Source organism: Phascolarctos cinereus, unplaced genomic scaffold, assembly GCF_003287225.1.
Source record: "Phascolarctos cinereus isolate Bilbo 61053 unplaced genomic scaffold, phaCin_HiC Scaffold_2;HRSCAF=192, whole genome shotgun sequence".
NCBI lineage: Eukaryota > Metazoa > Chordata > Mammalia > Diprotodontia > Phascolarctidae > Phascolarctos > Phascolarctos cinereus.
The window spans coordinates 116,854,201-116,868,868 of NW_027555625.1; positions in this window are offsets into that span (position 1 = coordinate 116,854,201).

Consider the following 14,668-nt stretch of genomic DNA (forward strand, 5'->3'; position numbering starts at 1 on the left):
TTATTGACCTTTTTGGGGGTTGGAGCCAAGACGGCTGAGTAAAAGCAGTGACCTACTTGAGCTCTCCCACAAATCCCTCCAAATTCCTGTAAAAATAGCTCTAAACAAATTCTAGAGCAGCAGAACCCACAAAAAGGCAGAGTGAAACAGATTTTCCAGCCCAAGACAACCTGGATGGTTGATTGGAAAGGTGTGTTGCGCTTGGCTGGGGGAGGAGCACAGTTCAGCATGGGCATGAGGCAAAGACCAGGCCTCAGTGAACCTGGAGCAGGCCTCAGGGAACTGAATCACAGGCAGGTGTGGTGGTTTCCAGACTTCTCAACCCACAAACGCCAAAGGCAACTTAGGAGGTCAGTAGGAAAGGTCTGTTGGACCACAATGAGAAAGGAGCTTGGTCCAGTCCCAGTCCCGGCTCAGCCCTAGGAGAGTGGCTGCTTCCAGAGCTCTTAGCCCACAGACCAATGGGGAATCAAGTGGCTAATCAGAGGGTGATTGCAGAGATCTCTTTGCTGGTGCTGAGGCAGGATTCTCTTGCTTTGCCCATGCTTGAATCTGGGTCACAGTTCTGGGTGGCAGTCTTGGGGCAAGGAGGAGTGCAGGCATGGTGAGGTTTGTAGTGGTAGTGAAGAGAGGATCCTCCTCACAGTTCTAAGACATGAAAGAGTGCTTGTGGTCACTCATAGACCAGAGCACAGGCTAGGAAAGGAGTAAACACTTCACTTTTGATGGTACCTTGGAAGAAGTGAAAATTTATAGGTTCCTAGAAGTATCTCTGAAAACAGCTTTACAAAACCCTCGAAGCTTGGGACAATACATTCTCCACACTGGAAGCAGACTCCTACCTTAACAAAGAGTTTGTAACTGAAGTAATTGCCTGGGATCATGAGCAAACTGTGCAAAAAGTCAGACCATAGAATCTTACTTTGGTGAGCAAAGAAGATCAAAATGTGCAACCAGAAGAAGACAACAAAGTCAAAGCTCTTACATCCAAAGCCTCCAAGAAAAATATGAATCAGGCCCAGGCCTTGGAAGAGCTCGAAAGGGATTTTGAGAAGCAAGTAAGGGAAGCAGAGGAAAAACTGGGAAGAGAAATGAGAGTGATGCAAGAAAGTCATGAAAAACAAGTCAACAGCTTGCTAAAAGAGACCCGAAAAAATGCTGAAGAAAACAACACCTTAAAAATAGCCTAACTCAAAGGGCAAAAGAGGTCCAAAAAGTCAATGAGGAGAAGAATGACTTCAAAAGCAGAATTGGCCAGATGAAAAAGAAGTCCAAAAGCTCACTGAAGCAAATACTTTCTTAAAAATTAGAATGGAAGCTAATGGCTTTATGAGAAATCAATACATTGTAAAACAAAACCAAAGAATGAAAAAAAAATGGAAGACAATGTGAAATATCTCATTGGAAAAACAACTGACCTGGAAAATAGATCCAGGAGAAATAATTTCAAAATGACTGGACTATCTGAAAGCCATGATCAAAAAAAGAGCCTAGACATCATCTTTCAAGAAATTATCAAAGAAAACTGCCCTGATATTGTAGAACCAGAGGGTAAAATAGAAATGGAAAGAATCCACTGATCACCTCCTGAAAGAGATGTCCGAAGGAAAACCCTTAGGAATATTATAGCCAAATTCCAGAGTTCCCAGGTCAGGCAGAAAATATTGCCAGAAAGAAAGAATTCAAGTATTGTGGAAACACAATCAGGATAACACGAGATTTAGCAGCTTCTACATTAAGGGACCAGAAGGCTTGGAATATGGAATATGATGTTCCAGAGGGCAAAGGAGATAGAATTACAACCAAGAATCACCTACCCATCAAAAATGCGTATAATCCTTTAGGGTAAAAATGGGCATTCAGGGAAATAGGGGACTTTCAAACATTCTTGATGAAAAGACCAGAGCTGTATAGAAAATTTGACTTTCAAACACAAGATTCAAGAAAAGCATGAAAAGGTAAACAGGAAATAGAAATCTTAAGGGACTTATTAAGTTGAACTCTTTATCTTCCTACATGGAAAGATGATATTTGTAACTCAGTAGACCTTTGCCAGTATTAAGGTAGTTGTAGGGAAAAATATATGTAGATAGATAGATAGAGGCCACAGTGTGAGTTGAAGGTGAAGGGGTGATATCTAAAAATAAAATTAAAGGGTGAGAGAGGACTATATTGGGAGAAGGAGAAAGGGAGAGGTAGAATGTGGTAAATTATCTCACATAAAACAGATAAGAAAAAACTTGCAGTGGAGGAGAAATGGGGGAAGGTGAAAGGGAATGAGTGAATCTTATTCTCATCAGATTTGGCTTAAGGAGAGAATAACATACACAATCAATTGGGTATGGAAATCTATCTTACCCTACAGGAAAATAGGGGGAAGGGGATAAGAGGGGGGATGATAGAGAGGAGGGCAGATTGGGAAAGGGGGTAATCAGAAGCAAACACTTCTGAGGAGGCACAGGGTCAAAAGAGAGAATTGAATACATGGGGGTGAGATAGGATGAAGGGAAATATAGTTAGTTTTTTCACAACATGACTACTATGGAAGTATTTTGCATGACTACACATATATAAATTGTATCGAGTTGCTTGCCATCTGAATGAGAGGGGTAGGGAGGGAGAAAGGGAGAGAATTTGGAACCCAAAACTTTAAAAACAAATGTTAAAAATTGTTTTTACATGCAACTAGGATATAAGATATACAGGCAATGGGGTATAGAAATCTATCCTGCCATACAGAAAAACAGAAGGGAAGGTGATAAGAGAAGAGAAGGTGGGGGAGGTGATAGAAGAGAGGGCAGATTAGGGGAAGTAGTATTCAGAATGCATGCTGTCTTTGGAACTCAAAATCTTGTGGAAGTATATGTTGAAAACTAAAAATAAATTTGAAAAAAGAAAGGTAAACAAAAAAAGGAAAAAAAGAATGCATGCTGCCTTGGGGTGGGGGGTGGGAAGAGACTGGGAGAAAATTTGGAACTCAAAATCTTGTGGAAATGAATGTTGAAAATTAAAATAAATAAGTAAAAAGAATAATAAAATTGACCTTTTGGAGATAGCCAAGATAGGGAAGCATAGTATAGTGGTTAGGGAACTGGATTTGGAGTCAAGAATACCTGTAGGCTCCTGAGTAAAACATTTACTTGGTAATCTTCCTCCTCCTAACAACAGCAGCAACTAGAATTTATATATCTGTATAGAACTTTTTAGGTTTGCAAAGTGCTTTATGTAAGTTATCTCTTTTGACCCTTACAACAATCCCATTTTTATTCATATTAATTGTTTAATTAAATTAATTATTATATATTAATCTCCCCATTTTTATAGAAGATTCTAAGCTCAATGCTCTGTTCACTCTCTGTGCCTCAGTTTGATCATCAGTAAGATATAGGAGTTAGACTCCATGGCTTCTAAGGCCTGTTTCAGATCTAAAACTATGTTCCTAGATGACATTGATAGCCATTATCCTCATTACATTAAATAGGAACAGTCAGGCCTTGCGTATGCTCATACTCACCCTGGTGGTTACCGGCATTGTTCCCACTAGGTAAAAGCTCTGAGTTCTCTATGTTTCTGAGAATCAGCTACTTTCTACTCTTCAGCTCTGCCTTTCTCCTTAGGGCAATGTCCACTTGTTGTCTGGGACTGGATGAAGATTGTTATGAGATTTACCAAAATGGAATAAACTCTTTTATCATTACCTTGGAAAAAGCTGCCTCTTCCTTGACTTGATGTTTTCTCAAACTTGTGACATGCCCTTGATATAAAGGGCTTGCCACTCTACATGAGCAAACACTGTCTGCATAGGGTATTTACCTTTGGCATAGAATCGCACTAACAAACTACATCATTTCATTAATATCAAATCTATAATGCACAGCAAAATATCTACCACTGCACTGCATCCTTGCATCCTTCCTTCCTTCCTTCTTTCCTTGCATCCTTGCATCCTTCCTTCCTTCCTTCTTTCCTTGCATCCTTGCATCCTTCCTTCCTTCCTTCCTTCCTTCCTTCCTTCCTTCCTTCCTTCCTTCCTTCCTTCCTTCCTTCCTTCCTTCCTTCCTTCCTTTGCTTTTGCTTTCAGTAGAGTCAGTCTCTAGTTGAAGACTCAAGAACTCTGGATCTGGGAGCTCAATTCCCCTTCCAACACAAAGATGTGGACTCAAAGCATCAGATAAATCTAAAGAATGGAGGGGACCTCAATGGTCATTACTCTCTCCTTACTGTGAAGGTGAGGACCAAAGGTACAGAATGGGTATACCCTTTGCCTAAGGTCACACAGGCAGTAAATGAAGGAGCTTGAATTTCAGCTTAGGTCCCTCGACTACCAAATCCAGCATTTTCTCCACTGTAGAAAAAGACAGACTCAGAGCTTTGTCACTGGATGACTGTATTTTCATTGTAGCTAGCTCCTTACTTATCGAACAGAGTGAGTAGACCCAATAGCTGGCCCTTGAAAAGAGAGGCTTACCACCATCATGTGCTTGACCTTGACCACAGCACCCCTCTGCTGCTACTCACTCTCTGGGGTGCACTCCTTTACACACTCCCCTTCCCATCATTAGCCAGATATGGCTGTTTCCTTCTCTGTCAATGGCAGGAGTGAGTGTCAGCTTAAGAAGGATCCTGCAAGTCCCCCACCACTTCTTGCTCTGTTAAATGGCTCAGACGACTCAGACATCTGGATGGCTGGGTTGAGGGGGATCAGAGGAACTCCAGGGTGACAGAACATTTTGACCATCCATTTCTATTATAGCTAGTAAGCATTTTAGCTAGAGTCCATAACTCAACGTAATGAGGTTTTCCATACAAAATTTTTTTGAAATATCAGGCCAGAAGGGAGACCCCCCTGGCTGGGAAGAGTGCAAAATTAGAATAGATCAGGTAAACTTCTTCCCTTTTTGTATGGTATAAACCCTGGAGTTGGCTGAGGGGTGGAAAAAGTATAGGTTTCTATGTGGAAGCTGACCTAAGGTTGCCTCTTGGTTGTTTGAAAGTGAAAGTAGAGAATCAGGCTTCTGATATTTTAAGAAAGCAAAAAAGGAAAGGAAAGAAAAGCAGCTCTTACCGTTTTTGAGAGGTAATTAGAATGTTACAGAATCCCTGTAGGTAGGTATGAAAGATCATGCCTCCATGGCTGCATCTGCACTCGCTGAATTTGGTGCAAGATTTATGAATTCCGTGCAAAACGGGCATTGCATCTATCCTAGCATTAAATTGGCGGCTGCCCCCCATTTACATAGCATAGGAACCTAAAGTGATTTCAATAGTGCAATGAAGTGATTGTGCTATTGAAATGCTAATTCAGTTGCAGCAGCTGCCTAATATATGGCGGGTTGTCTAATAGATGCTGCCATACAAGCATGTACCCTTCTCAAACCCAAACAGTGAAAGCAGATTTTTCTCCTTTCCCTGTGTGCCTGACTTTTGGTCAAATATGGCCTGCTCTGTCCATCCCCTGGAATTTCTCTGTGGCTGAGTTAACACAGATCCTTTATTACCTTTCATTGAACACATTAGCCCTTCTTTTCAGACACAGCCTTATGGTTGAGAAGACTTGGCCCATTCCAGATAAACATCTGCATGAGTATCCTTGGATCAGTGGCTCTGATCATGGGCTGGGTAATTTGTTTGATTAGGGCATCCACCTAAGACAAAGCGAGTATAGCTGAGTGAATCGGGACTCTGGTCTCCAGGAGAGGCCCAAAGATGCGGGAAGAAGCCATTTACCCCAGACCTTTGACCTGGGCCACCCTCAGGTAGAATAGCTTTGCTCGTCATCTCGTGTCATCCTCAGTCAATAAGCTTTGGGGAACCACAGCCTGGACTCTGACAGGACCATAGTTAATCATACAGACAATATCAGAACCACGGGCTCTGCCTGCAGCTATTGCAGATGCAAAAGCAGATGAATTAAAAATAATAATCGAGTTTTGAACTTAGCTTGATGATAGCGTTACTTACAACAAATCTGTCTTCATATTTTGGGCAATGGAGAGAAACTCCCTCAGGAAAAATGTCAGCGGCTTGAGTTTATTTATATGTAAGGTAACCATGAAATATGCCAGCCTACCACTAATTGTGGGGCATATTTATTCTATACAAGTTGTTTTCCACATTAGCACAGTTGTGAAAATGTACGGCTCTGCCCTGGGGATTTTTACAACTTTATCTTCCATCACGATAAACGTGGATGCTGTCTGGCCCTGGTACATACAGGGTATCAAGAGTCAAGACTGGCAGCTCAGGAGATGCAGAAATAGAGATGACCCAGGGGTGAGACCCTGGAGACAGACAGCAGGGAACAAAGCTCAGGAGATGTACTCAATGAGGACAAGCCTCAGCGAGCAGCTTCGGAACTTTGTCTGCTCTTTGGTTTGTCTGTCTTTTCTCTTCAAATGGGTTTTAGCTGAAACCAATTAAAGTGGACCAACTGGCAGGGTTCGCACTTGTGGTGTTTATGGTGTGTGCATTGTACTGATTTATGCTGTCCAGCAGCGACAGTGAAAAGCAAACTCTGAAGAGGAAGGGAAAACCTCACACTATGAGGGTATTGCAGTGTACGGGATTATTGCCGGAGCAATAATGAACGGCCCCATAAAGAGAACTGCTGACCCCACAAGATTTGGCGACCAGGAGTATTTTTAAAGGAAGACAATGCAATGGCTGCAATTTAGTGGCAGGTAATTATGCAAGAGGCTTAATATTGGTGGAGAATGCACATCCTTTCAGGGGAAGCAGCACAAAACAAAGGCGCCTCTTGCATTGGCCCTTTTGTAGAGGCTTTGTTTAATAGAAGTAACATTCCGGACAGAGGTCTGGCTCTGCAGGTGAATCTTTTTATCAAAAAATAGGTAAAGAGATCTTTCTTTTTATGTTAAACCACAGGCAGGTTTGGGAGAGCAAAACCCAGATCCCTGGACAATCCTGGCAGAAGGTAGGGCTACTAGGATAGGGCCTTCCTGGAAGCTCTTGGTTCAGCCAGCTGCATTGGTGGTGTTTGTAGGGGGAGGGCTCTTTCTGTTCATTTAGGTCATTTAGTAGCTCTTGGGCAAATGCCCTCACTCCTGGATTGTAAGCTACTCCAGGGCAGGGAAGGGTGTCATTTTTCAATGACATTTTTCTTCTTCTCACCTACCTGACCTTTCGGATGCCTAATATAGGACTTAGGATAGAGGTAAAAGCATTCATCTTGGATTCAGGGGACCTAGGTTCAAATCCCAATGATTATTATCTGCATGCTGTCAGGCAAGTCACTTAATTTCTCTGAGTCTCTGTTCCTCCCTCCCCTGCAAAAAACAACCACAGCAAAAGAATCAAACTAGATTGTTTGAGCTCCCTTCCTACTCTTTATCTGTCACCTAGTATGTGCTTAATAATTTATCCTTTTAATATATTAGCATTTTAAAATGTATTAATAAAGAAATAGAGAAGGGAGAAACATGGAGTAGGCAGGGGATGTATTGAAGAAGTAAAAAGCACTTGATTTAGAGCTAGAGAATTGAGACTTGAATTCCAGCTCAGGTCCTTAATAACTGTGAGACCCTGGGTGAATTGCTTCGCTTTTCTGAATCTCAGTTTCCTTTGGCAGCTCCCAGAGAAGTTGAGGCTGACAGATCTCCTGAGCTTGGGAGCAGTGTGCTGTGCTGATCCACACAAAGTTTGATATTAATAACGTGAGGTCCTAGGAGTGAGGGCCATGAGGTACACCAAGATGAGAGCTAGAGGTACACCTAAACCAGCTCCCTCTTAGTTCATGCTCAATATTGGAATAAAACTAGGCTCTTGCAAGTCATTGAATGGTTAATGAAGGAAGGTTTGATTTGCTTTAACACATCAAGGACACCAAGGATTGAGTGGCATTTAGTTTCTCTGGATATGTCCCCCTGTCTCCATGTGGAAATGCATCTGGTCATTGAGCAGGATGTGGTAAAAGATATAGTGACTTGTGGGCTTCACAAATTCACCAAGTCTGACCGACACTGACTTCAGCTGAGGGGGACATTTTATGTCCTTATTTGACCAGGAAGCTGTAGGGGCCAATTAAGTCTCAGGACCAGCTTTGCTGCTTTTTAGGGAAAACTAATCCCTGTCACAGGACAGAAGGAGGATGGGTGGGTCTATCTAATTTATCTTTTTGGGAAGAAAAGCGGTAGATACTAGCCCTACAAAAAGAGATGAACTGAAGAGGATGGAAATGGAGTAGACCAAGGCCCCCATGCCAATCAGAGTTTGACCTGGCTTGTGAGGAACCCTTTAACTTCTAGCCTGGGTGAGATAGAGAAAACTAGTCTTTTAAAACAAAGTAAAACAAGATAAAAGAAAATGAGAATGCCCTATATGGTTACAAAATCACAAAATTTCAAACTTGGAAGCAGGGTTGTGCTTGTAAGTATTTAACAAGAAGCTGTCCTAGAGTTAGCTAGCTAGGTGGTGCAGTGAATGGAGCACTGGTCCTGGAATCAGGAAGACCTGAGTTCAAATCTGGCCTCAGACACTCACTAGCTGTATGACTTCCAACAAGTCATTTAATTGCTATTTGCCTTCATTTCCTCTTCTGTAAAATGGGGTGAATAATAGTATCTATCTCCCAGATTTCTTATGAAGATGAAAGGAGGCAATAATCATAAAGTGCTTAATACGGTGCCTGATATTACAGCGTATGGATTGGCTAGGAGAAGAAAGATTAGAAGGAGGTTATGTATTTATTTCTTTTTGATACATTCATAAGTAAGCATACTCCCAATGATTATTTGCATACAAAAAGTACATATATACTTGTAAAAGGAGATGGCCTGGCTATATCATCAGTGTAAAGGATAACAAGTGGATGAACTGAGTGTACTGATGGATTGAATGGGTGCTTTGGCACCCTTGGAATGTGACAAGATCTACAGTAGGGGTTTTTAATCTTTGTGTCATAGACTCCTTTGGCAGTCTGCTGAGGATGACTTGACTTGGCAACATTATGGATCACTTTTCAGAATAATGTTTTAAATGTAGCCAATAAAATACCAATGATTACAAAAGAAACCAATGATATTGAGATACATTTATGATATTTTAAAAATCAATTAATAAGTTCCAGGTTAAGAACCTTTGCTTTAGAGAAGGACTTCCAGTGCTTTGGGTAGTTCTTTAAAAGGATTTATGGAAAGACATGAACAAGATTCATTTCAAATGAGAAGGTGTGGACAAGTTGGGATATACACTTCTGGGGGGCATCAAAGGACCAAGGCTGTAGAGTAGGAAGGGCCATCAGAGGCCATCTGATCCAACCCTCTCATTTACACAAGATGAAATGGATGCTCCTGGAGCATCCCTATCAATGGTATTATGGATCTGTTGCAAGATGTTTGTAAAGAATATTGCTCTTATCAAATATAGTCCTGGTACACATTCTACATTATCTATCTTTCTTCACATCACTCCCTGTCTTGAATGGTCCTTTTGCCACAATCAGTGTCTCTGACCATTAACTGCTTATTCATCAATTAAAGCCAAAATCAAATGCTTCTTTCTCCAGCATAGCTTCCCTGTTATGCCAACTTTGTTGTGATATTTCCCCCCTCAGACTTAGAATCTCTCTTGGACTTACATATTATCAATATTTGTGTGTGTCTATTTACGGATGGCTCCTAGTCCTCTACTAGATTATAAGGACCATGAAGTCAGGGACTATATTTTATTCAAGTTTTGTATTACTTCCAGTAGTAAGTTATCAATAAATCATTATAAATTCTCCTTTTTCTAAAGACATTCATAGGGAATTATCATTCTTTTCCCTCATTTAATAATATTTTTAAATTGTTTGTAAAGATAGTTTTTAGCATTCACTTTTATAAGATTTTTGAGTTCCAAATTTTTTTTTCTCCTTTCCTCTTTTCCCTCTCCCTTCTCCAAGATGGCAAGCAATCTGATATAGGCTATACATGCAAATTCATATTAAATATATTTGCACATTAGTCATGTTGTGAAAGAAGAATCAGAATAAAAGGGAAAAACTACAAGAAAGAAAAAAAACCCAAAAAAACCCAACAACATAAAAGAGAAAATAGTATGCTTCAATTTGAATTCAGACTCCATAACTCTTTCTCTGGTTGTGGACAGCATTCTCCATCATGAGTCTTTTGGAATTGTCTTAGATCGTTGTATTGCTGATAAAAACTAATTTTATCAAAGTTGGTTGTCACACGATATTGCTGTTACTATGCAGAGCATTCTCCTGTTCTGCTCACTTCCACTCAGCATCAGTTCATGTAAGTCTTTGCAGGTTTTTTTTGAAATCTGCCTGCTCATCATTTCTTATAGCACAATAGAATTCCATTATATCCATATACCACAACTTGTTCAGCCATTCCCCATTGATCGGCATCTCCTCAATGTCCGTTTCTTTGCCACCACAAAAAGAACTTCTATAAATATTTTTGAACATGTGAGTACTTTTCCCTTTTGTGTGATGGGAATTATTCTTTGTTTGCTTGTTTGTTTGTTTTTATTTTTTGCTATATAATGGGGTTAAGTGACTTGCCAAGGGTCACACAGCTAGTAAGTATTAAGTGTCTAGGCTGGATTTGAGATAGGAGTTATTATTTTGTGGAATTCTCAACTGATATCAGGGGCTTACCAAAACATATTTAGGTTTTCTGTTAGAAATATCTCACTATTTCCAAATTAAGGCTTTCAAATGCTTCTTACTCATCACACTCCTGCCTCAGGCCCGAACACTTGCTTTTAGCAGGATAAGCTCAGGCAAATATATTCCTTATATTTTTTCTAATCTCAGAGAACAAACTTACTTTGCTCACAAAATCTGCAACTTTTGTGGAGTCTTTCTGGGGTGAAATCTATATCTATATTGATATTGATATCTATCATCTATGTATATACACCTGTATATGCATATACACACATGTTCATGGATATAGATGTACACACACATGTATACATATATAGACTTAGCTGCATAGACATATGTGTACATACACTTGAATGTCTACACAAATATGCACGTGCATATACATGTATTCACATACATGCATGTGTATGCACATGTAATGCATGTGTGTGCATATATAATACATATTCATGAACATACATGTCTATGTATATGACTATACAATACAGCTCTATCTACATACACATATGTATATATACACAAATGGGCATGCATATTCACATATGTATCTATCTATACATGTATGCATGTGTATGTGTGTATGTATATATATTTATTTATAGTACAGGCATACCTCAGAGATATTGTGTGTTTGGTTCCAGACCACCACAATGAAGTCAATATCACAATAAAGTGAGTCATACAAAATTTTTTGCTTCTCAGTGCATATAAAAATTATGTTTATAGTGTACTATAGATTCTATTAAGTGTGTAATAGTATTATCTCTAAAAATGCACATACCTTAATTAAAAATACTTTATTGCTAAAAAATGATGATCATGATCTAAGCCTTCATTGAGTTGTAATCTTTGCTGATAGAGTGTCTTGCCTCAGTGTTGATGGCTGTTGACTGATCAGGGTGATGGTTGTTAAAGATTAACGCGGCTGTGCAATTTCTTAAAATAAGACAACAATGAAGTTTGCTGCATTGATTGACTCTTCCTTTCACTTGAACACTTATAAAGGCCATTATAGGTTATTAATTGGCCTAATTTTCAATATTGTTGTGTCTCAGGGAATAGGAAGGCCTGAGGAGAGGGAGACAGACTGGGAATGGCTGGTTGATAGGTCAGAATACACATGATATTTATCAATTAAGGTCACTGTCTTATTTGGGTGTAGTTCATGATTCCCCAAAACAATTACAATGGTGACATCAAAGATTAGTGATCAAAGATTACCATAACAGATATAATAATAATAACAAATATGAAATATTGAATGAATTTCCAAAATGTAACATAGAGGTATGATGTGAGCACATGCTGTTAGAAAAAATGGTACTGATAGATTTGGGCAGAGCTGCCACAAACCTTCAATTTGTAAAAATGCGATATCTGAGAAGCACAATAAAGTGAAGTGTAATAAATGAGGTATGCATATATATATAAACATACATATGTGTGTGTGTATATATATATATATATGCACATATATGCATATATATGCACACACACACATATATATAAAATATATATATATATGATTCTTTCTCTTTCTTTCTCTGTCTGTCTCTGTCTCTGTCTCTGTCTCTGTCTGTCTCTGCCTCTCTGTCTCTGTCTCTCTTTCTCTCTCTCTCCCCGCTGAAAATTGTTCCAGAGCCACATGTCACACATATTGCCTTGGATCTTCAGTAGACCTCTAGAAAATGCTTAATGAAATAAATAAAAAATACAATATGACAATGCTAATTTGTGGTTTTCTAAGTCAATATGGAACCAGCAGGTATCTATTTACAATTGAATTTGACACCACTGCATAAAATACATAGCATTACATAACAAAATCACATACATTGGATAAAACATAGAGGTCATACAATATGTAATAGATAACATCACATGTCGAGATTATATACCAAGTACACATTACATGTAGTATCCCCGTAACTTCCCTGCCCCCAAAAGAAACTTAATGCAGTTTTAAGCTTTATTTGTTTAGGTTTTTTTTTGAGACAATTGGGGTTAAGTGACTTGCCCAGAGTCACACAGCTAATAAATGTCAAGTGTTTGGTCTGAGGTCAGATTTGAACTCAGGTCCTCCTGACTTCAGGGCTGGTGCTCTATCTACTGTGCCACCTAGCTGCCCCAGTTTTAAGCTTTATTAACTTCAGAAGTATAAATGATAAACATACAAAAAAAGGAACATTTTGAAAGGTTATTTACCTTCTTAAAATTCAACATAGCCACTGTTTTATACTATATATTACTTCAGTCATTTTTTAATATTTGTAAAAACTTTCATCAGCTGCTGGTCAGTGATTGAAAGGATTTCATTGGTAATCTTAGCCTTAAGATCATTCAAAGGAGGTTTTGGTGCATACATGACCATTTTGATGTGACCCCACAAGAAAAAGACAAATGGAGATAGATCAGACAACCAAGCAAGAAGACCTCTTCTCTTCATCCACTGGTCTGGAAAAGTGTCATCTAGAAGCTGTCACACATGCAGTGCATAATGACAGGGTACCTCATCTTGTTAAAATGAAATTTTTTTAAATTTCAAAACTATAGGATAAAAAGTTAATATTTAAATGTTTAAATGATTTTAAGAAATTTTAGCATTTATTCTTCTGAAGTTATTAAAGCTTAAAACTGTACTACTAAGACTTTTAGGACACTCTGTATAGTCAGTCCATTGTTGACTTGTGTTCCATTATATTTGTTATCTTCTCTCCCATTATTCTTCTTGCATCACATGGCAAGTTCATTACTAGTCAGGTAGTCCTGGCATTTCTGAGGTGACTGGGTATCAGTTCTGTAACCTCTCGGTATTGGATAGATTAGGCTGTTTAACTGTTTCTAGAACATAATGATTCAGGCTCCCTGGGTGGCCATCATTCCTCCATGCCTGAAAGGCATTTCCAGACTTAGCTCAAGTGCTATCTTTTCCATGAAGCTTTTCTTGCTTGTTCAACTGCTGGGGTCCTCCTGTCACAAATTTGTGTATATGTGTAAGGTACCTTCCTTAATAGAATAAAAGCTCTTTAAGGGCAGGAACTATTTCACTTCTGTCTTTGCATTTCCGGTGTCTAGCACAATCTGGCAAGTCGTAGGGGGTTAATAAATACTTGTTGATTGATCAAATCTGAACCAAGAGAGAGGAAGTCTCTATATTCAGTCTTCTTCCTTTCTCCAGGCAGAGGTCATCTCCTGCAGTATGGAACAATTTTAGCAGGTTTCCCCACCATCAGGGAGTATGTAATTTCTCCAACATCTGAAAAGTAATCTAGATTCTCCCTGTATAGGCCATTGACAGCCACCAATCATCCATTTGTAGCTGATATGCTAGGAACTCTGCTAAGCATTAGGGATAGAAAGAAATGCAAAAGACAGTCCCTATTCTTGAGAAGATCATAGTCTAATGTGGGAGATGACATGAAAACAACTATATACAATCAAGCTACACAGTTTAACAGGGGGAAGGCACAAGCTTTAAGGAGGATTGGGAAAGGCTTTCTGTAGAAAGTGAGATTTTAGCTGGGACTTGAAGGAAGCAAGGGAAGAAATTAGGGATGAGAAGGAAGAAAATTCCAGGCATGCTGGACAATTAGTGAAAATGCCTAGATGGGGGAATAAAGTGATTTGTTTGAGGAGGAGGCCAGGGTCACTGGAAATCAGAGCACATAGAGGTGGAGGGAATTAAATAAAAAGACTAGAAAAGTGTGTGTGAGGGTGGTGGTGGGCCAGGTTATGAAGGCCTTTGAATGTTTGAGTTGAAGGTGATGATAACACACTGAATTTGAATTGTTAAGAACAATGAGCATTTCCCCTAGCAAAGAAATCTCAACCCTAGGCTACTATAAGTATAGAGGACTATATAGGTCCCTAGGGGAGGTGAAGCCCACTAGAGAGAGAAAGAAAGCTGTCTTGACTATTTATGGGCTTGAGAGTAAGTCCTTTGTGCTTTTCATTTTTTTGTCAGTTTAAATAAAGTCTGTCCTATATTTATTATACCATTAGCCTGAGTGCATGGTAGCTGAATCCTTTACT